General features: G+C 37.0%; 1 long non-coding RNA gene across 1 annotated transcript in view; it reads right to left on the reverse strand.

The window, feature by feature from the left end:
* LOC116184054 (uncharacterized) overlaps positions 1-24,245 on the reverse strand; it is a 155,667-nt gene extending 131,422 nt beyond the window's left edge. Inside the window, exon 1 of the long non-coding RNA XR_004148785.2 lies at positions 24,177-24,245. This is a non-coding gene — a long non-coding RNA (uncharacterized LOC116184054). The remainder of the gene's footprint in view (positions 1-24,176) is intronic.
* Positions 24,246-24,540: the final 295 nt, after the last annotated feature.

Here is a 24,540-nt window from a genome sequence, read left to right on the forward strand (position 1 = left end):
GGCAATGAAACCAGTGGGCAGAATTTAGGTCTCAGTGCCATCTGTGAGAGCTTTTCCATTGACTTTTACTGAGCCAGGATTTCATCCAGGGCTACGCAATTATTGTTTCACTATATTATTTCCTCTGGACTAGATGGTTGCAGCACAGTTTTGTTTCAAAACAAGAAACACAAGCAAATCACATAATCCTTCTCGACCATAACACAGTAATTCCTCTCATCTCCAGCATAAATGTTTAAATACTTTTTTTTCCTTTTAAATTCCAGCCTAGAAAATAAAAGGATAAGGAAAGACTTCAAGTATGTACAGCTTGGAAGGAGCTGTTTATACTACAGGATAGCTGTGGGAACTCAGTGGTGTGAATCTAGTAGTTATATTTAAACATTATATTAAATAAATATGAGGAAGAAGCATAGGCTTTTTCAGGTTTTGTCTGAGATAGGCTATAAATTGCCTAACATCACTTTGCCTCAGTTCCTTCATAGGTAAAAAAAACCCACTGTTGCCTTTGCTGATTGGCCCATTATTTCTTTAAGCACTGTGGAGCTGTAGAGGTTCTCCCTGCCTGTGTCCACACAACACCTCAATGCTGTACAGGTGGTAGCTTCTAGGGACTGAAAAATACAAATAATTATGCCTTTGAAAAGGAACCTTCATGTAGTTGGGGAATTAGTGTCATCACTGTTCTCATCAAAATGTACAGTTAAGAAACACAGTCTAGCATGTATTTACAATTATATTTCAGAAAAATACATGTCTAAACCAGTTATTTCCTGCATTATAAGGGACTGACATATTTCTTAGATTATAAAAAAAAATCAGTTAAATATCCAAATCAACTGCCTTTTGCACCTCATTCAGTTGTAATGATACTTTTTCTCCAATGGAGGCAGAAACACTTGCCAGTATGGATCACATCTGAAAAAAACCAAACCAAGTTTCACTTAAATAAGAACATATCCTTGGTTAGGCCAACATCTTTTCCAGCTGGCTTCCTGAATGGATATTTGAAATCAATTAATATATTGGCAAGAAGCAAAAGAAATGCATCAACTATACAAATACTCAGCTACTTTGCAGGTAAGTTAATGTCTTCTAATTCATGAACTCCTGCACTATTGTTAAGTAACTACTGGCAACTACTGACTTGTTAATCCTACTATTGTTTTGTTTTTTTTTTTTCTTTTGCCAGGATTAACATATGTGATTTGTGCAGCTTGTTAGATTTTGGACTTATATTCTATCATGAAAAGATATTTATTTTGCACTGCTTTGTGAGTTTTGCTATGTGAGATATTTGAAAGGCCATTACACTTCACAGAATCATTTGTATCCTATACAGACCACCATGATCAGTGTGCAGGGATTATGCAATTTCTCAAGATTCCCAAAAGCAAGTTTAAGAATGACTCCAACTAAAGACTGGAACTCATCTACCATCATATTTTAGAATCCAAAATGCAGTAACTATCCTCCAGAAGTTTGCATTTACCACAGATCCTTTGCAATTACATCTGAGATTTGCTCCTGTGCATGGCATTGTGATAGAGGCTCATAGACAACTTACTGAATAACTCTGCAGCTGTGACGTGACCAAGGATGCCACTCCTTTCATAATACTCAGACTCTTCCTATTCAGGACATCATGTCATGCATCAGATTAAAAAAAGGACCTTTTATTTCCTGTTCATTTGAGCAGAAGTATTCACCCAGCATTTCCTCTGCAAACTAAAGGTGAGCAGTATACTAAAGCATGTACGACAGAGAAAATAATGGAATTCTTTCTAATTATTAGAAATGAAATTTAATAAAAAAAGTATTAAACTCATTGTACCCTGTCCAATGAAAACAGAAACATCATATTAATATGAGAAAAAGCTCATACAGTATGGAATATGGAAAATGTTTGAACTATAATTACTTTGGTTTGCCATTATTCCTTACAACAGCTTTGAGAGCATAGCTGTCATTACAGGACTCTGACACTAAGCGAAAAGGCTCAATGAAAAAACCACAACAAACCACTGGATTGCAGGTTTGATAATGTTCAAGGCAGATCTGTCATTTCATCTACTCTTGGATTTGGGCAGATGGTAGGGTCAGGCACAGTACAGTTCTTCAAAAGCACTGGGAGCCCTGAATTCAAATTTGGGTCTAGCGTTGGTACTGCTAACTCCACAGAAAAGATGGTTACTGTGTACAGGAATTTCTGGAGTAAAAAAAAAAAAAAGACAACAAAACAACAAAACCCACAAACAGCTTACTAAAAATCATAATATGATTTGCACAGAAAAAATACAGATTGAAAGAAGTGCAGACTTGTCATGGTCCTTGAATGGAAACAGAGTCATGTAGTAAGCACTGCTATCACTGTATATGACATTAGGCAGTCTCAAAAGTAAAAACCACCACCAAAGACACAAAATAACTAAAAAACCAACCACTCCCTTCACTGAGAGCCAAACAAGACTTGTGAACACATCACTGGGCTACTGGCAGATAAACACAAACGTGTCAGTGGGAGCTGATCTTGGTGTCAAAGCCCACGTCCCACAGTGTGGTGTGACTGCCCTGAACTACAATGCAATGGAGATCATGCAGGGGGTGTTTCAAAGCTGGACTCTGAACACACAGAAAGCATAGATATGCTATTTAAAAGCAAGAGTAATACAAGAAGAAAGCTATTTCTACACCACAGCTGCAACCGTGGAGTGGACATAGCTGTCTAACAGGAACTCATCAACCACAACAGGTCCAAATATCAGGTTCTGAAACTTTAAAGAAGGGACAAGTTCAACAGTTACCAGCAAACAAGGGAACCCATTTCATTCTCCCCATTATGGTCAGTGCCAGCTTTGTGCCTCCCAGGGCAGAGCATGTCTCTGCAGTGTCCTGGGAAGGATCCTCTGCTGCTTCTCAGTACAGCAGTGGGGGTTAAACAGCATTTATGGACACAAATGCAGGTGCAATCCCATCCCTGCAAGCAGATAACATACCTCTACCCCTTCCTTTCCCACTATAGGAGCATTTTCTTTTCCCCTATTGCCCACACTATTTATTTCAAATTTCATTTCTCTGTTAAATCCTTCATTCAACTGCTGTGAGTTTTACAGACCTCCAGACATGGAGATATTTGACAGAACATGGTAGATGGATTTCAGGAGCCTGTTTTCAGTATCAGTATGGAATGTAGGTATCTGGGCAGACCATATTAAACTACTAAGGAAAAATAGGCATTACAGTTTTGAAATAAAGTCCTAAGTATCTAGTTAGCCTATAAATCTTGAGTAATATTAAATGCATTTTGAGAGAGCTTAGACAGAAGTAAAAATTTCCATAAAACTACTATACAAGCTGAAGAATAAAATTCAGATGTAGATAATTAAGATTCTAAAAATGGATATTAAACCTGCCCCAGCATCATATCTGCAGCAAAGCAAGGAGGGTAAAACTAAAAAAATAACTTCAATTTGTTGTTCATCAGAGGAAGCTGTATTAACAGAAACCCTAATAGCAGGTGCAAATTGCAATATGGTTTCCATTCCACACTTAGAGTGTATGCTATCACTGGGGACTCAGCAAATAGACTGAAGGAATTGTGCAGCCATACTCCTCTTCAGCTGTTACACACTATCACACTTGTTAAAATTATCTGGAACACAGCAATTGCTTGATAAGTAAATCAGACCACAGCACAAATACATTGTTCTCTATGAAAAATCTCTCATTATGAAGAAAGCTGGAAAAATGCAAATATATTTGCTCTATAAAGGTAACAAGCAGCATGCAGAAAACGAAATGCTATTTCTGATGTGACATTTTGTAATGAAATGATTCTGTAAGATTATTTGTACAGCAAAAGGTTTGTGTGTCCTAGTTACTAAGTGTAGATAGCATTCATTTCTGTAACTGTCAAAATCCTTTCATAGTATTTTAATTTGAAAAAGAACCTGACTTCACTGTGGATATGTTATGATAAAGCCTAAAAAGAATTTATCTGATCAAAGAAGAATGTATTACCACCAAACAGAGATTTGCTTCAAATCTTGCATAACAGCAAAAATAAATACAACCCACTTTTGTACAAAAACAGATAATGGGAACGTAAGGGAAAAAATTGAATTTTCTTTAATAAGATTATATTTCAGAAATGAAGAGAAGAATGTTTACCCATAAATAAGTTTTATTAAAAAAACACCTGAGATGCTAATGTCTCCCTAGTAACATCTGCTTGTCAAAGTCCTATGCAATCAAGTCAGCAACTAAAGACTGACAATCTCCTGCTGTAGCATATTTTGGATTATGGATTCAGCATCATTTAGATACGGTGATTTCTATCGGTTATGAATAAATTACAATATGAACCAAGTTACCTAAAGAATAATTTCATTTCAAAATTCAAATAGTGTCTCAGTGATAAGTGAAAACAAAATCTGCAGCTTCATAATTGTCAATTGAGCATATAATACATAGAATTAAAATCAGTCCTGTTATCCAATAATTTTTAAGGCAAACTGTTCAATGCAGTCATTCAATGAATGGTTCAAAACCACCAATACATTACGCAGCTCATTTATGAAAAATTGTGCTCATCAGTTTTATGCCTAGACCAGTCATTTTAGAATAAATAAAAACTTCAAAATTTGCTTTACAGCAGACTCCTCGAACCTGCTGATTTTAAACCACTTAACTGTTTTTCAAGATACATTAGAAACATGATATATGAAATCCAGGGTAAAATGAAGCATAAGCCAGCACAAATCAAAAGAACTAGAAATTTATGTTGAAAATTTAGGGAATAACTCTTATTGTCAGCGTAATGATAGGTAGGAAATAATTTTTTTTTTCTTGGTCAAGTGTAGCACTAGCATTAAATCCTTCTCTGATTCCCCCCTTTTTGCTAGACATTTTACTTGCTTTAATAATGGAGTTTGTAGATCTCAGACACTATGCAGTAGTTTCATTAACTGGACTGGATTCAAATATCCTGACCTCACCTATAACAGGAGCTTTAACCAATGCCACGTCCAACAGCTCCACTTCTAAGGCTCACTCTTTCATTAAAATCAAACAAACAAACAAACAAAAATTCTCTGTCCAGGAAACATTTCCCTTGAATGTGCCAGTTTTGGTGGCAGTGACCCTAACTGGATACCTGGACTGCTGGAATTTTCACTCTTTTTCATTGCAACATGTGTGTTTCCCTGATTTCCAAACTGTCCTATATATCCTTTGGAAGCGAAACATTTTCCTGATACTATTTTTCATCAACAATTTTTATCAATTGTTCTGTAAGTAAATCCTATACTTATATGAAACAAATTCAAACATATTTCACATTAGAAAGAAAAAGAAATAAATGGCTTAAGACACAAAAATATTTTCACCCTCTCAAAAGTTACTCTCAGTGAGTAGCTTTAATGTCTGCAGAGAATAGATTTTCCAGTCACTTCCAAAACTTCTCTACTCTCTTCTAGGCTCTCAAAAATAGCTGCTTCCAATACATTCTTCTATCTGTGATTTCATAACTAGAAGCATTCTAGTACTTAGGAAAAAATCTAAATTCCCCAGTCCCTTTAATTTGCCAGAGAGACTGGTTTTTATAGAGCACTTGAGATGAGCTGAATAATCACATACTGGCATGAAATTTCCTATTATAGCCTGAAGGAATCTACATATAAGCCAAGAATCTTGATTTAGGCAAGAAATGACTAAAAGTCTAATACTGTTCTACAAATTAGCATGAAAGTACATCACATAAGTAGAGAAAACAAACAAACACGCAAAAAATGCCAAGAGGTAACTTTTACAGCTTACCTATCTTATATCTTTCCTGTCTCTCCCTTAGTTCTCAGACACATGTGACTCATTGGCATACATAAATCAAGCCTAATTATAAATTGCTGTGGTTTTAAGGAAGGCAAAGACTCAGGATGGCACGTGAAGAGATATTTGAGGCACTTAAATCATACTATGGAATGAAAAATAAAACCAGAATGGATTTGATTTGGATAGTGAGTGGCCAAGGCAAAAAATATTAATCATTCCTTGTAAAAAAACAATTAATTGTGTTGTATCTGATAGTTCAACTCTTCAAACTACAACAGTAAATTGGTTTCCACTCCTATCCACAGTCAGCCCTTTGCAGGAAGTTGTTTGAAGTTCCCTGGGAGCAGAGTAAAGACATTCTGCTGCATTTCCTTTGATTACTAAACACCATCACTCAGCCCCAGAGCTATTGAATGTAACTGCTAAACAAAAGAGATCTCTTCCCTCACCATTATTTCTGCTTGAGAAGGATACTGTGATCTACCATGAAAGAATCCCTGAGCAAAGGTCAACTGTAAATGCTATGATAAGGCACTGGTTGTAATAGAGCACTGTCTCTGGTGGTCTGATAATAACCAGATGAATCACTGTACACTCAGGGTAGCCCACAGACATGGAAACGTGAATTTTCTCTCATTTCTTCACAGGAAGCAAGTTTCACAACCACTATACATTTTTTTTTCTGTCTTCTGCATGTTTGTGTGAGATAAACAGTGTCATTTTTTATTGGATCAAAAGAATTCATATGAGCTGTTAACAAATAATTGTCCCTACAGAAAGAGAAACTTGCCTCCAAACCCTTTCCTCCATAGAGGTATAAACAAAAACTTATTTTAAAATATGTTGATATTAAACTAGGGAAATTCCTGAAATTTGAACTTCTGATCCTTTAACTCCATATGAAAAATTTATTTGACAAAAGATGCACACCCTGATACAGTTGGTTTTTTTCTCTCTGCACTGCTATGACCATTTCAGCAATAATTCTAAGGTTCAAGTCTTTCTAAACTCTTACTGGAGATCAGAAGATACAGTGAAGTATATTTGGTTTAAATGCACAGCAAATTTCTGCCTCCAGAAACATGTTTCAGTATTGATCAGTGAGACACTACACCTGCAACTGTCATCAATCTATAAACTGTGATGCCTCTCAGCTTCATAAACTTGCAGAATTGTAATGAACCTTTCTTTACTCCCCTTGTGTGTGAGCTCAAGAGGGCGAGTAAGCAATGAGACATTTTTCTTCACTTGATGTTACCACCAGCAAATCTGAGTAGTAAAAAGAAATCAGAAGAAGAGTAGATCAAATATATATATGACATAAGGTGTTATCAAATATACAGTGTACCAGCAGGAAGAAGTTGTAATAAAGAAAAGATACATTTCATAATAGATCTGATGGGATATTATTAAGCTACTTGAGTAACTTTTAGAATGGCTAAAAATATTGACAAATCATTGCAAGCACAACATCATGATATTATTTGCTGTATTACCTAGCCATGCCTCACCTGGGGCTCTGTCTGACCCTGCTTACCCTCACCAGGCCTGATCCTGACCTGGCCTTGTGCCCTTCCCATGGGTGCCTGGGTGTGGGGCAGCCCCCCAGCCTGTGCTGCTCCACTGCTGGGGCAGCAGGACAGCTCCTGCCACCCCAAGGGTCCCCACAGGTCCCCAGGGAGGAGCTGCCTCCCACTGCACCCCCAAGGCCTCAAAAGTGTAACAATTTTTTTTATTAAGTAAAATATAAAAAAACGTGATTTGAAAATTTCATCAGCTCTTCCCCTAAATTATTTTTTCATTGTAAGATTAACGAAGTGACCCCTTTTCCACTAGTTTCAATAAATTAGCTCCTAAGCATCTGTAATTGCCATGCTGCAAGCATTACCTATGAGCATAACCTCTCACATCACCTACAGAAGAATTTCCTTCTTAGGTCAAATGAATGTCCTTCCTTAATACTATTCATGTTTTATAGGAACCCTGAAAGAATTATTTCTTGCCCATATGCCCATGTGATACCACATGATCTCAGGAGATAATTGAGACAGATGTGCTTTACACTAATTGCTTTGGAGGTTCTCTGACACTGAAGGTCTGTAGTTATCTGCCAATTCTCCAAACCCCCTAAATAAGTGCTCAACAAATGAACTTTTCTCTATAAAAACCCAGCATGGAATTACCAGGAAGAATTATCACTCAATCCCCTATCTATCTTCACAACTATGGGGTGTTCTAGAGGTCACTGCCCTTCAGACTGCACTTCCATTTGTTCTAATACCCAAGCAAGGCTCTGGTTTGGGTTTGAGGGGGAGGTCACAGCCCCTCTCCCTCTCTTTTGCAGCTGGCCACGTCTCAGGGATGCTGCTGGAGCCCTGGTGCTGCACTGATGGGAGATCCCTGGAGCACACAGAGAACAGCTCCTGTCCTTGGTGGGAACTGACCTGGGGCCAGAAAGAAAGAGTATGTGGTAAGGAGAACAACCAGAAGACTCTGTCTTGACTGCCACCTAATTTTTGTTGTACTTTCTTTTTCTCTGACAGACAGGCTGCTTTGAGAATAAGACAACCAAATAAAAGATATAGGGAGAGATAATATCTTTGATTTTATATAGATTAAAAAAGTGAAGAAACATTTGTGTGCACGGTCCTTTAACCAGAGTAAACCCTCCAAAAACTATAAATTTCAAGTTGAAACCAGTATTAGAATCAATAGCTTGTAGTTAACCTAGAATCAAACACAAGATTAGCAAAATAAAAGCATAGATCAAAGATGATAAAAATATCTAGTCTTGCTAGGTGCTAAATACTCAAATGTCGCAACAAAATTATCCTACTGTAATTTGTAAGCTCTCAGAGCATGTGTCAAGGACAATTGATTTAATATTACTCTCAGCTTTTACTAGATACCATATCCTCTGTTACATATGACCCAATTAGATATCTTCATTTTCACCTTCATGCCTATTTGTTTGGACCCTTAGGCACTGGTTTCATTCATGTAGGTCAGTTGGTGTAACAGCAACACTCTTCTGTCAATAGCTAAATGTTTTCTGATGCAAGAATCAATCTGCCTCTCTCTTTTCACATACATGTCTATGGACACACACAAAAATTCCTATTTCTTTCTCTGTACCAACAAGACATACAGTGCTCCATGTGCACAGATACACATCCCCATGGTAGAAATCAGTTATTCTCCATAATACCCATAAGGTAATATCCATAAAGTAATTATCTCTGCAGCCAGCAACTAAATGCATCATCTTGCCAGAAGAAAGACTATGACATATACCATAATCTGAAAAGTATTATCTTTGGTGTTTTAATCAATGTTAACATTAGCAGCACTCATTTCTGGGAAAGCATGAAACTATTGACCCCCTAAAGACCTATGGTAAGATATATCAGTATTTTATCCTGGAAATTAATTTGTGTTTGCTCCTAATTAAAATACGTGTGACAGGTCTCTAGCATTAACCCCAGTTGTAATCAAACTGTGGATTGTGCCTTTCCCTTGAAAAATTTCAAGAAACCTAGGGACAATGGTAGTATAGGAATGAATTAGCTAGAAATCCCATGTAATTCATTAAGGAAGAAAATCAATGTCACACAGATGTACAGAGACATGAGTTGGCTCTGCAATGTCTCAGAAAGAAATTTGAAAAAAAAAAAAAAAAAAACTTTGAAAGAAAAATATCAGACAAGTGCAAAGAAGCAAATTATTCCCACTGGACTTTACAGGACTCTATGCCTGAGTTTAAGTTCAGAGAATTTTATGAAGTAAAATCTGCATTTTTCTCTTGTCTCTCAGGAACAATCTTCTACTCTCTGTAACCTCTTTACTCTTAAATCTTTTACAATTCAAAATACGTCCTATTTTTTAATTATAATTTCTAGAGACTGTCTCATTATTATTGCTGAAGCATCACCTCCTATGAGGTTCACACTCTGGGATGATTCTGTTTTTATCTCTAGGATTTCAGCCATGCCAGCAAGGTCTGGGTGGAGTAGGTGCCTGCAGGGGCTGTCCCACCTCCCCAGAAAGCTGCTCCTGTCCCAACCCACTTTGTGCCTTTTCCTTGGCAAACAAATCATTAGTGTAACAGAAACCACGGGATCCAACCTGTCCTTCCAAAAAGGGCAGAAGTAATCCTACTTTTCCCCATTCCACTATCTTTTCCCTTGGTTTTTTTTAGCCAAAGAAAATAATAAAAGGATGTGTCATTCATTTGAAATCTTTGTCAGGAGACAGCTGACAACCCTTAACCCTTTCCAGGAATTTTACTCTAAGATCTATGTGTTACAGTTAAATTGCTATAGACTATGGAACTTATTTCACTCAGTTTACTGCAACTCAGCTGACAGATGACGATTTAATATTAGAGTAGATAAGAATATGGAAATGGCACTAAAGGAGTGAAAACCTGAATTTCATTGTGGCCATATAAATTGAAATGCCAAAAAATGAGAAGCCATTTGTTCCAATCTTAGTGTATCTGCAACATTCTTGTGAGGAGATGCAACTTTGAACCTGGAGTAATGGGCAAAGAAAATGCCTGTAAGCATCCTCAGAGCCACTTTTTGGTTTTGAATTTTTTTTGTAGGAAAGAAGGAAAACGGCTGAACCTTAAAATATTTCGGGGTGGTTGGTTGTGTTGTTGTTTTGTTTGGTTTTACTCCACTCCTCTCCCACTACTGAGTATGAGAGAGCAATGAAATGCTCCTCCAAATAAAATGCAGAATGACACAGCAGGATCAGTGCCCTGTGACTGCCAGGGCACACAGCCTCTCCAGAGAGGGGACGTGGATTCATGGGGACCTGGCTCCCCTGGAGAGAGCAGCAGTGCTCTCTGCTCCCTGTGCCCACTCAAAGCCTCAGTGAACAACTAAGGGACCTCTCAGGCAAGCTCCTGTAACTTTTCAGCTCCAATATTTTTTGCCAAATTCTTTCCATTTTCTTTCTCCATTTATCTTCCCTCTGACAAAGGAGTAATTTAAGATAAAACTTACATTTTAAGAGAGTACCAGCCCAGGTGAGATGAAAAGCAGTTATGATTCTAGGGTGAGCTTTGGCTGCTATCAGTTCTACTGTGATGATAATGTTGGTGTTCATGATACACCTGCAGCTTGTGTGATAGGCACGATTCTGTATTTTCTTTTGAGACACCCTAGAAATGTTGTGTTTTTCCTGGCCACATAACATGACTGACAATTCTCTCAACTTCCCTGGAATCAAATCAAAATGAGAGACAGTGACCTTTCTATTGGAGAGAAGGAGAGTACAAATAGGTAGAAATAAAGAATATATAGTAAATCTCATGAAATGTAGAATTACTTCTTGTATGAGTAGTTACCACTTCCCCCTGAGAAAGGTTCTGGTACCCTTTTTTGCACTATCAAACTTAACTTCCAAGTGATCTTTATTGAAATCAGTGGGTTTAGTCAAGGAGTAATAAAAAAGGGATTTGGAAAAAAGGTTGCAGAACCCAAGCATCTCTGCTAAATTGTTTGATTTAACAACACATATAACAAGCATTTTTTTCATCCTTTTATTTTTCCATTAGGTATATTTTCATAGAAAAAAGTGTACTGCATTATCATTTGTATTTTTAAATAATATAATCCCATAATTCTCTATTTTAACACATATTTAATTAGGCAAGTATGATTACATTTTTATGCTTTATATAGAAAAGTCAGTGCAATACTGTAATAACTTTGACAATACTAAAATATTAAATAAATTTATTTGAGAATTCTAAATATTGTGCAGCAGTCTTAAGCAGTAACATAATAATGAAGCATTTTCATATCATTCTATCCAAAATCTGTGATAAGAATTCTTGAAAATATAGTCCCACTGTGTCCCACCAGTTGTCACTGAAAAATACAATTTACAACCTCTGGTCTCTAATGGAACATTGCTGACACAAATAGGTGTGATTCTAATCTTGATATTGCTATAAAAATATTTTCTTTTATAGGCTTTGATTTATAAATAAGATCAAGATGGATGTTCATATTATAAAATGCAGTTGCTAATAAGTATTACATATCAATAGAGTGTAAAGAATAATTATATTAGGCTGAACAAAAGCTACCAAGGATTTAAAAACAAGAAGCACTAGTAGACTCATGCTTTAATCAGCTGAAGAAATTATCTTACCCTTTTCACTATATCAAATGAAAAAGGGGTCTGGAATACAAAGCATAATTTTAAAATAGAGAAAATTATTCTGCTGCTAGTATTTCATTGATTTCAATAGAATGGCTGGGAATTTGTTGGCTGGCTGGGAATTTGTTTTCTCTGTCTTGCAGAAGGACTCTAACTGTTTGGGAAGTGTGAGGATTCAGTCCTTTATGAGGATTTGAATAGTGGGAGTTATTACCTGGTTAGGAGTCACTTTCTGGTTTTAGTTTCTCTCAGGCAATTTCAGTGCTTATATAAGATCATACACAGGTTTATCTGTAGCACCAGCAGCAATAAATTAACACATGAATGCAGACATTGACTGAAATACAAATCTAAACTTTGCTTCCACCTCCCTTGCAATCATTGACCAGCCTCTCTAATCTCAGTCATTAACTAATTAAGGACTAAGGGACAGGCTTGCAGTGGAAGAGTTCAAATATTGTCTTGACTTCAGTGGAACTTGCCTGGCTTTGTGTAGCACCAACTCTCTCCTGGACTGAGATTTTTCAGAAAGTAAACAAAGCAAATAAAATATGCTTTTCAAGTCACAACTCTAAAATATATCCTGTAAATCAATTTTTTTCTTCTCCCTCAGGAACTGGAACTTTGAGGCTACAAAAGTGTCAGCTTTTAACAAATATTAAACTTTTAATTCCAGTCTCCCTTTCTAGAAGGTGGCTGCTGGGGTGATATGAAATACTGATGGACTATCCATCACATAGCTTCTGCCTATGGGTCATTGCACAGCCTTAAACAACCACAGAAACCAAAAGATAAATCTTTTGATGAAATACTTGAATTCTTTAGAGACATTTTGCGCTAATGCCGGCGTTTATCCCAGAGTGGTTTCTCTGCTGTCAGGAGAAGCAAAGAGTGTTTAAAATGCAGTTTGCATCAGGACTGAAACACAGCTCCATAGGCTGAATCTGAGCAAAGCCAGCAAAGCACCTGGAGACTCTTTTGTGTGCATTATCCACAGTGCAGAGCTCAACACCCGATGTCAGAGTTCAGCAGCGAGCGTCCACATACAGAATACCAGGCTCTTTTTGAGATATTGAAATTTGGAGTGATGCATTTATCTCAGGTATTAGAAGCATTTATATTGCTGCATTACCAAAGAAGATAGGCCCAAACAGCAGCCTTCAGGCTCTCAGAGGTCTGGAGAGAGATGTAGTTATAGAGGATTAAAGAAGAAACCTTCTATACAGAGAGGGTTTGCTATGTGCCCAGCCCAGCTTCTTGAGAAAATGCACATAGCAGGATGAAGTTTGCTTGTTATGTTTTATCTGCCAAATTCCAATCTCACTGTGAAAATGACAGGCCAGAGGACTTCAACAGTGTTATGTTCTGCATATGGGGAATGAACAGAAAATGAGGAAAAAGAAGATTGAATTTGGCCAGTACACTCACTAACTGATGCATTTGGGGGATTTTGTGTGAGGATCCTCTCTCCTTTCACCTTGCATCTATTTACATGAATGCCATATTTCCACTGGTGGTCCCCAGATTTCTGTGGGATCCTGCCATCTGTCCACAGGAACATTACATTTTGTCCAGGTCTTGGAATAGGTTCTTCTGTTCTAGTGTTTCAAAAATCCAGGAAACAAAATAAAAGAAGCATAAAAATGAAATATAAATAAACCAATACCCACACAAATTTAAGGAAAATGTAGTTTGGAGACCCTGACAATACCGCCTGTCACAGATGCATCTCTTGCAACGCCCTCACTACAAGAACTCTTGACAACTTCAGTTCTCTTACTTGCAAGCTTGCACATTACTCACAAGAAAAGGTTCTTGACAGTTAAATATATTACATACAGAGTCTTTGTACTAGGAATCCAAGTTGCATTTCCCCCCCCCCTTTTTTTTCTTCTCCCTCCCCTTTATCAAACACTACTATTGAGTGGGGAGCAAAAGCCCCTAAGATAGTAAATCTTCCGACCATGAAGGGAAATGGAATGGTTTTCTAATGGAGTCTATCTGAGTGCCTCTGGCTTTTAGAACCTGTCTTTAAAGTCTGCTTACTGAGGCATAGATGACCACTCAAACACAGACAGATTTGTCACTTTGGTTTTCAGGACACCCATCCTATAAAGACCACAAGGTAATTGCGAGGACTTTAGTGGCCAGACATTCCCTTGCTATTCATGAGGTTCTTGAATTGGATTTAATTTCATGCCAGATTTGACTCTATCAATGGAAGACCAGCTCAAATTATTTCACAAGAAATGCTCAAATAACACCACTCATTGTTACAAATCTTTTTATGCTCTATAATGCAGAGCAAGTCGAGATGTTCTGACTGTAAAAATCAAAGTATAGCTAGTATTGTCCCAATGGCTACTGTAAATATTTTAAGGTGTACAGTTAAAGATATACCTTTACAGAAAAAAAAAAAATCAAACCCCAAACAAAGACTTGGCTAAAAAGCCACCTTTTCTCAACACTCAGTTATATTGTCATCTGGCTTGATAAGATTTATTCCAAAACTTCCTGGGTTTATATCTGCTGCCATAAAAAATGGTGTGAATTGGTTCCATGAAACCAGCTGCAGAATCACACTGATTTACACCACCTCCCCCACTGCAGGAATGTTAATAACCATGTTATATTTGGTTCTTTTCCTGAGTCTGGTTAAAACTTGGAAGAACAAACCTGGTTTATGCCAGCTGAAGACTTGCACCCAATAAAATGCTGAACTGAACAACACAACAGCCACTATTTCTGTGCTCTCCAGGAAAGAAACAGCACATTATGTTATTATAGTACAATGCCAGATTTTTTTAATGCCTGCAGTCATAGCTCCTGAAGTATTTAAAACTGTTTTACTTCATCAAGCCACTCAGACTGTAGGCATAAAACAAATAAGGTGGCTGGAGCATTGCTGTGTCTTAGTTCCACTTGCTGCCACCAGAAAAGTCTGCCAGTGGCTCCTGTACTTAGACACAAATGCTTCAGCATTTGACAGTGTTTGCATGTTCAATGGAAGCAGAGAGAATATGTGAAAAAATGATAAATGGGAGAATCTAATTTTTTCTTCCTGCCAATCCAGCTTTATATAGAGATGATGCTTACACATGTCTTTCATAAACAAGGACATAGAGAAAAAATGAACTGACTGCACAAGTAATATGAAAAAATAATTATGCAAAGCAAAAAGGTTCATGAATTTCTCTGGGCTTCAAAACTTGAAAAGAGCTCAAAAGGTTCAATAAAATTGAAATAATAAATTGCAATACTATAGGGGAAGAAATTTCATTGTGCAGAAAAGAGAACAATTCATGTCTAGATTTATATTTAAACTAGCTTTGTAATACAAAGTTACATTTACTCTCACATAGAGTCCTTATTTCAACCTGTGCAAGTCTGTCATGAAAAAAACCTTGGGTTTCATCAGTGATGAAGCAAACATAGTTATGAGTCTATTTTAAACACATTTCACACACACACTGCAGACATGAAGCCTCCAGAAAAATAAAATCCCACTGGATATCTTCATAAAAATCTACCTGGTTGTTTTCCACAAGGATTCTTATGAGTCATTATGAGCTTCTATGAACCTGACAGGGGGGTTTTTGTTTGCTGGGGTTTTTAAGTCAAACAGAACAGAATGTTCTCAGCAGCTCCTCCGTTAAGTGACAATACAACACCAGGGAAAAAAAATGATTAAATCAGACTTTCTTATCTTCAGTCGTACTGGAAAATTAGGGATTAAAATGAAGCCCAAAAAAAGTGCAAATAAAAAGGTGCCTCCTCTGTATAAAAATAATGTACATTATCAGAATAAAAATTTAATATAGGTTCCCTACACTGTGCTCTACAAAGAACTGAAACTACAGCCAAAACCAGTAAATAGAATTCAAGACAGCTGCTTCAAAGAATCCATTATTGGCCTGGGCACAGTAACACACAAAAGCAGAGCAATTACTATTATATAACCATTGAGAAATGGAAAAATTATTATTTTGGTCAGAAACAAGTAAAATTCTAATTTATTTAGAGAACACTGGCCGAGATCTTATACAGAGTGAAAAGAAGCTAGATGCCTGCATTCCCCTGAATTTTAATAGCATTTAAGTTCCTTTGAGAAGTCAAAGCAACACTTTCAATTGGCTTGATCCTGATATGCAGAGACCATTCCCACTGCATTTAGTAAAAGTTGAGGGTAACCAGCATCTCTGCACACCTGACCAAGAAAACCCCAAACTATAAAGCTTCTGTTTCCTTTGTCATGGATTTAAAACAAAATCCCAGAAGTAACCTAACCCCCACCAAAAAAAGACCCCAAAAAACCCTAACAAAGCAAAACCCCAAATAAGTAAAGAAACAAAAAATCCCCAAACAATTGTACATTGTGAGGTTATCAAATACTGCACAAGCCAAAAATTAAAATATTGTCATTAATTGCTCATTAAGTACATGAAGCAATGTATGATATCACATATAGGTGGTGGAAAGTGTGTGAAATTTGATATCTACAGTGAAAGCTATTTGATTCCTGTTGATCCATATCTTTTAAAAAATGAGTAATGTGCCCTTCAGCTGGAAAACTTTGAGGTAGAAACTATCTTAGAGGGCTTAGAATTTGTTTGTGTCTCTAGCAATGAGGTGTGCTTGATTAAATGTTTTGTGCATGTTCATATACATAACCCTGACTAAGTGCATATTATAGTTTAAAGTAGGTGTTTAAAATTTTCTCCCCATGAGAGCCAGGGATCTCTGTATAATGTATTTAGCTATGAGAGCAGTAGGATAACATTACCTATGGTACAGTAGGATTCTATGTCCAAGCTATGCAGAAGTGGCAGGGTTATTTACCATCCCAAAAAAGTAAAAATGGAGTATGGAGTAATTTTATTTTCACATGGACTAGCATTCTGTTGTATATAACTGTCAATTGCCTTTAAATCCTAGAAGATACAATTAAGGGACATAAATCTACCATCTGCCACTCACACTAGGAGTTAACTCAACCATGATGCCATTATGGTTATGATACAATAATACTGCAAAAACAGAATTACTGCTAGGCTGCCTAACCTGAGCAGCGCCTGAATTTAAACAGTTGTCAAAGCACCTGGGTTTAAATACTGTCTGTGTGTTCTGAAGAGCTTTCTTAATTATTTACTCTATCTGAAAGAGTTCAAACTCCCAAATGAGCCTCTCTGTAATTCCCTCCCATCCAGCTGGATGCTGATCGCAGACTCCAAGTGACATCAGCAGAACCTGTTTTTGCAGAGCATGCCATGGGAAGCTCCTGGTCCCTGGCAGATTCACTTGCAGCCATTTTTTCAGGACTAGAAGAATTTCATTCAAAGCACATCTTGGAGAAGGTTTAAATAGCTACAGTAGAAAGTCTTCAAAACCTTTTGGATTTCGAAATGCAGTGAAATAGTAACTGTTCTTCTAAGTCATAAGTTATGTCCATTTAGCATGATTCCTCTCACATAGAAAAGCTGGATTTCCAGAGGGAATACCAATATAATGTCCAAGCCAGACACCAGAACATGAGAGTCGAAATGAAAATCAATACAGAGTCATACAGATAAAGTATACCAAAAATAAAATTGTTTTTCACTGTAAATGTAATTTAAAAATCTAACATATTCAATATATTTGGTATTGATTATGTTAGCAGTATTTCTGAAGGCTAATAGATACAATGTACTGTTTGTACTGAAGTACAATACTGCTTTTGTTGTCCTAGCAACAGCCAGGAAAGAATGATCTCACAAATCAAATTCAATGGAATTGCAATGCTTTACAGAAAGAGACAACTAAATGATCTTAACAGAATATTTTTAAGTTGCCATCTTTATGAACTTTAATCTGCCCTTTCCAAACTGAGATCATTCTAAGGACTCGGTAGAATGGGTAGCATGAATCCACATTTTAATGAAGAAAAAGTAGAATGAAGCTAAATTGCCAGACTGGAATGTTTTGCATATCTGTTCAATTTCCTTTGGCTACAGTTACCTATGGAGCAGACAATTCGCATCCTCTCCTGTCACCAGTGCATCGTGGAGGGGACTATTTCCATCAAGAGGTATGAAAGCAAATCCTAGGAGGCACTTTTATTTCTTTTTACTGCAGTCTCGAGCCAGCCCCATGGGACGGGCAGAGAGGGGGACTGGACCTGTGAGACATTTCACAGAACACACAGGCCAGTGTGCTCATCCCCAGCCAGCCCTGCACCGTGGTTTCATGATGCTGCAACCTCCAAACATCCCCTGACCTCCATCACTTTGTGCTTTAGTGCAGAATCACAGTTCTCCCCTCAAGACAGGTCCTACTGCAAGTACTGACTGGAGTAAAAGCATTTTCATTTACATCAGGTCTTAGAACATCTTTATTCTATGAGCATCTTCAACAGGAATCATCTAAGGACAAGAAAGTGAATAGGTAAATATATTTCAAGATCCATATGAAATTGGAATGAACCAGGGAACGAAAATAAATCATGGTAGGCCTTGAAGAAAATGGAAGGAATAGGTTTACCAGATTTATGGTAAACTGCACTTCCCTGTAGTCTCAAATATTTATGTTAGATTGTATCTGAGATCAGATCTAATCTAGAAATGGAAAAAAAATCATACTATTAACCCTTCTGAAAAAGATTTACTGTTCATTGGTCAGTTAAACCAGGAAATGTTCTTAGAAAATAACACTTGATTATGTGTTATGCTGCAGAATACCCAGAGTGAAATCAGATGTGGGAAAACAATGAGTATTCCTTTCAAAGCTGGTAATCATTTCTCATTTCTCCAATAGACTGTCTGTATGTAGAATTGCAACACCAAAATGATCACTAAGGGTATAAATATATTTCAAAGTAAGTTCTGTTAATTACTTGAATATAATTCCACAAAAACCCCATAACAAAAACACACCACAAAACCAAACTGGATTTTTTGTAGCTTCTGCGTTGAAACACCATTTAGAAAATTATACAAATCAAGGGTTTGAAATAGATTAATTTGGAGTACTAATTCCTCTGTTACTATCTCATATAATGATAATAAGTAGATTATACAGATTTTTAGATATCATCATGAGGGAATATCAGCAACCTAATCAGAGAGTGAAAAAAAAATTAAAATATTGGAGTAGTACATATTCTACTTCCTGGAGAAGATACTAAATCAGATGTAGATATCCCTTCAGTAGATTTTTTTTTTTAATTGTTTAGTTTTGCTCTATCTTTACCACACAGAAATTAATAGTTTTGATTTTGGGGGTGGGGGGGGGGGAGGGTGGTTTAGTTTACTTTTGGGGTTGGTTCTTGCTTGTTTTTTTGTGGGTTTTTGTTTTTTTTTTTTTTTTTTTATTGGCCAATGTGAACCTTTTCCAAAATCCTCATGTTGAATTCATTTAGCTATTGCTTATATTATTTATCCTTGTCATATGAATCATCACTGTCATATACAGTATGTCTTTTTGTAGTAGCAGTCTCTATTTATGATGCAAATTTCTTTCATTCTATTGTCTTGTATTGACAGCAGATTCCTTAATTATTTTTCTAAATAATGTAAATAATCATCGATTTTTATTTAAATTTAAAAGTAGAAGTATAATAAGTGAACAGTCACATAACCTGAAAAAAACTGGATTAAGAAATCTCTCAAGATGGGAGAAAGTGCTTTTCCTAGAAATCTTTTGTATTTTTTTAAACAATGAACTAAATCTGAATGTCCATGTGTGACTTCACCAGCCACACTGAAGCCTCAATGACACTGACCATGCAAGTACAGAATATAAATTTGTCCAGGCATGCTAGAAATTTGCAAGAAGGACACAGCGAGTCAGATGGTAAAATAGCAATGCTGTAGATTGTCCAAAGTCACAGGATTGATCCATCAGCTATGAATTTTCACAAATACCAAGAAATTCAGCAGTAGCTATTTTAGTGCTAAAGTGCAAGACTCAAGGAGATGAAATAGATGATGATGAAAAAAAATTCTTTTGCCCATGAACAGTAATAGTAATTTAGTGTAACTCATATCCCTGGAGACAAACATCCCTGTGTAATGCAGAATACTTTCATCAAGCAAAATGGGACTTTATCTCAACCTAATCTCCAGGTCATGTCACCTCAGGGAAACCTCAGCTGAGCAATATTTTTGCTTTTCAGCTCCAGATTCAGCTTCCCATTAACATGGCAGGTAAAGACATACAAAAGAAAACAAAATGCTGAAATTTATTTGTAAAATATATATCCTACTCTTACACTAAGTAACATATATTTTCAGCTAGATTATGGCTTTAAACCTATGGATGTCATTTTGGAAATATAACAAATGTGACAGATATTCCTAATGTCTTGTTCACATAGGGAAGCTGTATGAATGTTGAAGAAACAATATAAAAATATTCTGTAAAGAAATGAAGCCAACTCTTCATTTGTAACCATCCCTATTCAATACAAAAGGGCCTCATTCTCACTTAGCTAGTAATGGGTTAGAGGTGACTTAAGTTTAAAAATAAACATCCACAAGGGAGATATACTGTAATTGTAGAGATTATTCACAATACCAATATTACTATGCAAGTACAATGAAAAATAAATCATTACAATTCCCCATTTAAGAAGCCAGCAGTACCTCTGGACATAAGTGCACCTGAGTATTTGCTGGTCAGCAGCAGAGAACTATGGGGAGGGAGCACACCAGTTTGTGAAAAAGTCATTTCTGACTCCAAAGCTTTACTGGCTTGTACTTAGCAGCAGCTCTGTGATATTTCTGTAGAATTCCTCACCCTCACACGTTGTCTTTGTGTACCACTAGTGGCAATTGGGTATTTGGCTTGAAGAAAGGAGACTGCAGCACACAAACTCATTTTAGCCCACTTACCCAGAAGGGAATGCGGGGGGGGGGGGGGGGGGAGAAATGTGAGAGCTTTAAAATAAACAAACAGAAAGCAGATGGCAATTCAAGGAGTATTCAAAATGAGAGAATTGCTGCAAGGTTGAAGTCAAAATAAGCTCATGTACAATGTTCCCTCCCTTACCCAAAGAGCAAGTCTTGCTAACTCCGGAGAAATAGAAGTAAATCCATCCCCACTTACCCCACAGAGCCACTGAGACCAAACAGACCCTTCAAAGGCTCAAGAGAAGACATGAGCCTCGAGATGTACCCCAGCAACTACATCTGCACTACTCAGAGAAAATACAAATTATTTGCAATGAAAGAACACAGGCCACACAGATTACTTTTTTTTTTTTCCCTGCCGAAAACTTTGCAGTTTGGGAAGGCAATCAGTGCATTCACAGTGGAGAAGAAATATCCTGGCTGCAGATTTTGAAGTGAGGTGTATCCCCACAGGCACCAGCAAGCCTTGTGCTGCCTTGCTATCACCCATATGTTCTCCTCTCACTTCTGCACAGGTTGATAGTGGAATGCAAGGAGGAAACTGCTCAGCAGAGTATTAGCCCATATCCATCTAAAAAATGAAAGACTGTACAAGAGTTCAATTCTACAGGGCAACTCTTCCCCCAAATTCTTGTGATCCTGATCTAGCTGTCCTAGCTCACAGAAAGACTCACTGACCTCAAGAGAAAGCCTCAAGTCAACAGAGACATTCCCCACCCAATATTAGGCAACACTTAGATGATGAGCTACAACAGGAAAGTATTTATTGAAAGTCAATATGTATATTTGTAGCAGCTATTATGACAGGCATCTTAAGACACTGAATAGTAAAATTAGACACTTCAAATAATTTAAACCAATTAAATGGAGCACATTTAAAGCAATTAAAATACTCTGGTGAGTAAAAAGGTCATCAATCTCTCTTTAAATGCACCAAAGGAGAACCTAATGCTCAAAGTCAGAAAATCTGGAAAGTTTGAGGCACTTTTCCTCTCCACTTTGAGCATTTCTATCACAAACACCTAAATCAGACAGGAGCTCACACACTTGTCAGCAGGAGGAAGCACAGGATTTCACAACCTCCAACAGGATAAGGGGAATAAAGGGAGAAGATGCCTGGTTTGCCCATGTTAGCTCATGTCTGTCTGCCTCCTTGGTTTGGTTTATCTACAGCATTATATCACCTGAAAAAAACACTGTGTGGTACACTTCAATAGGGAGTTTGGCTTGACTCAATATATTGTATTCATCCTCTCCACAAGACAGTGAAAACATGATTGTCCACTGACAGTTGTCACTTTTAAGTCTCAGTTATTTATTATGTCTCACAGTTATTCTTGGTTAAGAAGGAAAAATATCAAGAAAGACATAAAAAATTGACACTGAACTAATTTCAAATCTAGAAAAAAGAGAAACAGCTGCTCTTGGTTTGGTCTGGCATATTCTCTACCACTGGCAGCTGCTGAACCTGCTGAGCTGCTTTGCTCAGCAAAACCAGGATACAAACATAATAGAACAGAAATAGGTTCACAGAAGTGAAACAATCAGACTCACTGGAATGCTCAAATCTCGTCCAAGCACAAACTAAGCCAACACAGAGAGACAGTTGGGGAAAAAGAATGCAAAGCAGCATAACTTGGAAAGGTGCATAAGGACAAAGGCAACAGGAATTTAATAGATCAAAAGATCCTGCCCCCAAGTCTGGTGTTGCATACAATGAAGATGTTCCCATGATGCAATGGCTAATGCAGCTTCATAACCCCCCAGATGCCTTTTATCCATTCTATGTCTTGAGCAACTGGGACAACCTGGCAGTGTCAGCAAGTCAGAGAATGGAATTTGTCTCTTTCATAGCTTACACTGTAAAATATATTTCTGATGCAGCTGTGATTTGAAAGTGATCTGCTCCTTGCTTTAGCCATCAAGTCCACTGTACATAAAGGAGAGCTTTTGCTCTCATTTTTCATTTTCAGGAAGAGAATGTTATTTAAGCTGGAGATGAGTAACGTTGAAACAGTAATGTTTATATGTTGCATAAATATGCAAATAAAGTAACAGAAAGAACAGTATTTCAGCTTGTGCTATACAATATATGATTTGTTAATTTGTATTCTTATTTTTTCATACAAACCCTCTGTGGCTGTCTGGAATGCAGACGGCAAGCTGCTAATCCCACTAGTAGAGTGGGATTATTATTATTATGACCACAAATGTAAGCACAAAAATGGTATCTAAATAAACCAATTTACAGCACATTTCACATTGATTTCAGCCACCAAGGCCTGTAATATACTTACATTTTAAGGCAGTTTAAGTCCTAGTGCTGACCTATTTATGCAATTAGTTCAAATAGTACAGTCATGAGTTTTATCCAAAATTTAACCGAGAATTCCTAGAATGCCATCTCTGTCTATACAAAATTGGGCAATATGCATGCAATGGAGAGGGATGAATGATGATTCTTTCTTAGGAGTATGTGTGCACATATGCTGTGTGTTGGGGAGACAGACTGAGTACAGAAAACTGTCACAACAAGCAGAAAACTACAATGTAATATGCTATTGATCAAGGAGATTTAAATACCAAAACAAGAATAAAAGTCACAGTGCAAAATGCTAGGGCCCAAAACAATTTAGGACATACTAATGAATATGGACAGATAGAGAGATCCTTCCACTGATATTGTTTCATCCCAGCATCACAATCAAAGAAAATAGACTGAGATCCCCAGATCAGTACCACAGGAGCCAACTAGACTATATAAATATGCATAAAAGATGAGAAAATGGAGTACTACACAATGACATTCTGGCAGCACTCAATGCTTACCTAGCAGTTTGCAGATTTTAATATTTGCTCTAATGAAGAAATAAATAATTAAGTCAATGTTCAAATTGTTTAGAGATCTATAGCAATGATCCTTATGGATCTCTTCCCAGCTGAGGTATTCTATGATTTTATGATTTGACCACACCTGATCAAAATGCAATGTATTGCTGGATGGTTGACAAACAAACCAACATAATTCAAGAACAGAAGCAAACCCTGCTTTTGCTCACATTAAAAGGCAATACTTTCAAGAAAGAGGAACATCAAGGATTTCAGGAAAGTGTATACAATAGCATCAGTTAAAAACAAAATCCATAATATTTTATAGCAATTGGTCAGTGTGCAATTGCTCCCGATCTGAGAGTTTTTAGCAGACAAAACTCCACAGGTTTCTGTGACAGTGCTTGCTTTAATCAAACAAGACTAGAGTAGGAATTAATCATTTTTTCTTACCCTCACTTCTTTGACACAGCATAACTGACTTGCCTTCAGTAGAGATGTTCCTGATTTTACATCAGCTGTCAAAAGATGGAAGAGGGGTTGAATGCAGTTGAGTGAATTCTGGAACAGATGGATTTAAGAAAGCCTTAACTCACCATCCATTCAGCCTATATCATCAACCACTATCAACTATGATCTCATCAGCACTTGACACCACTAATATATCATGAAGGACAAAATGATGCATGTATTCACAGGTATTGCAGGCTGTATTTTCTATCTGGCTGATTTTAGAGAATCATGAGAATTGATGCAGATAGAGTTATTCTCTCACTGGATTTTAAATTTCTTAAGTAAAATCAGGGTCATTGCAGGG

Source organism: Lonchura striata, chromosome 13 (genome assembly GCF_046129695.1).
Source record: "Lonchura striata isolate bLonStr1 chromosome 13, bLonStr1.mat, whole genome shotgun sequence".
Taxonomy (NCBI): Eukaryota; Metazoa; Chordata; class Aves; order Passeriformes; family Estrildidae; genus Lonchura; species Lonchura striata.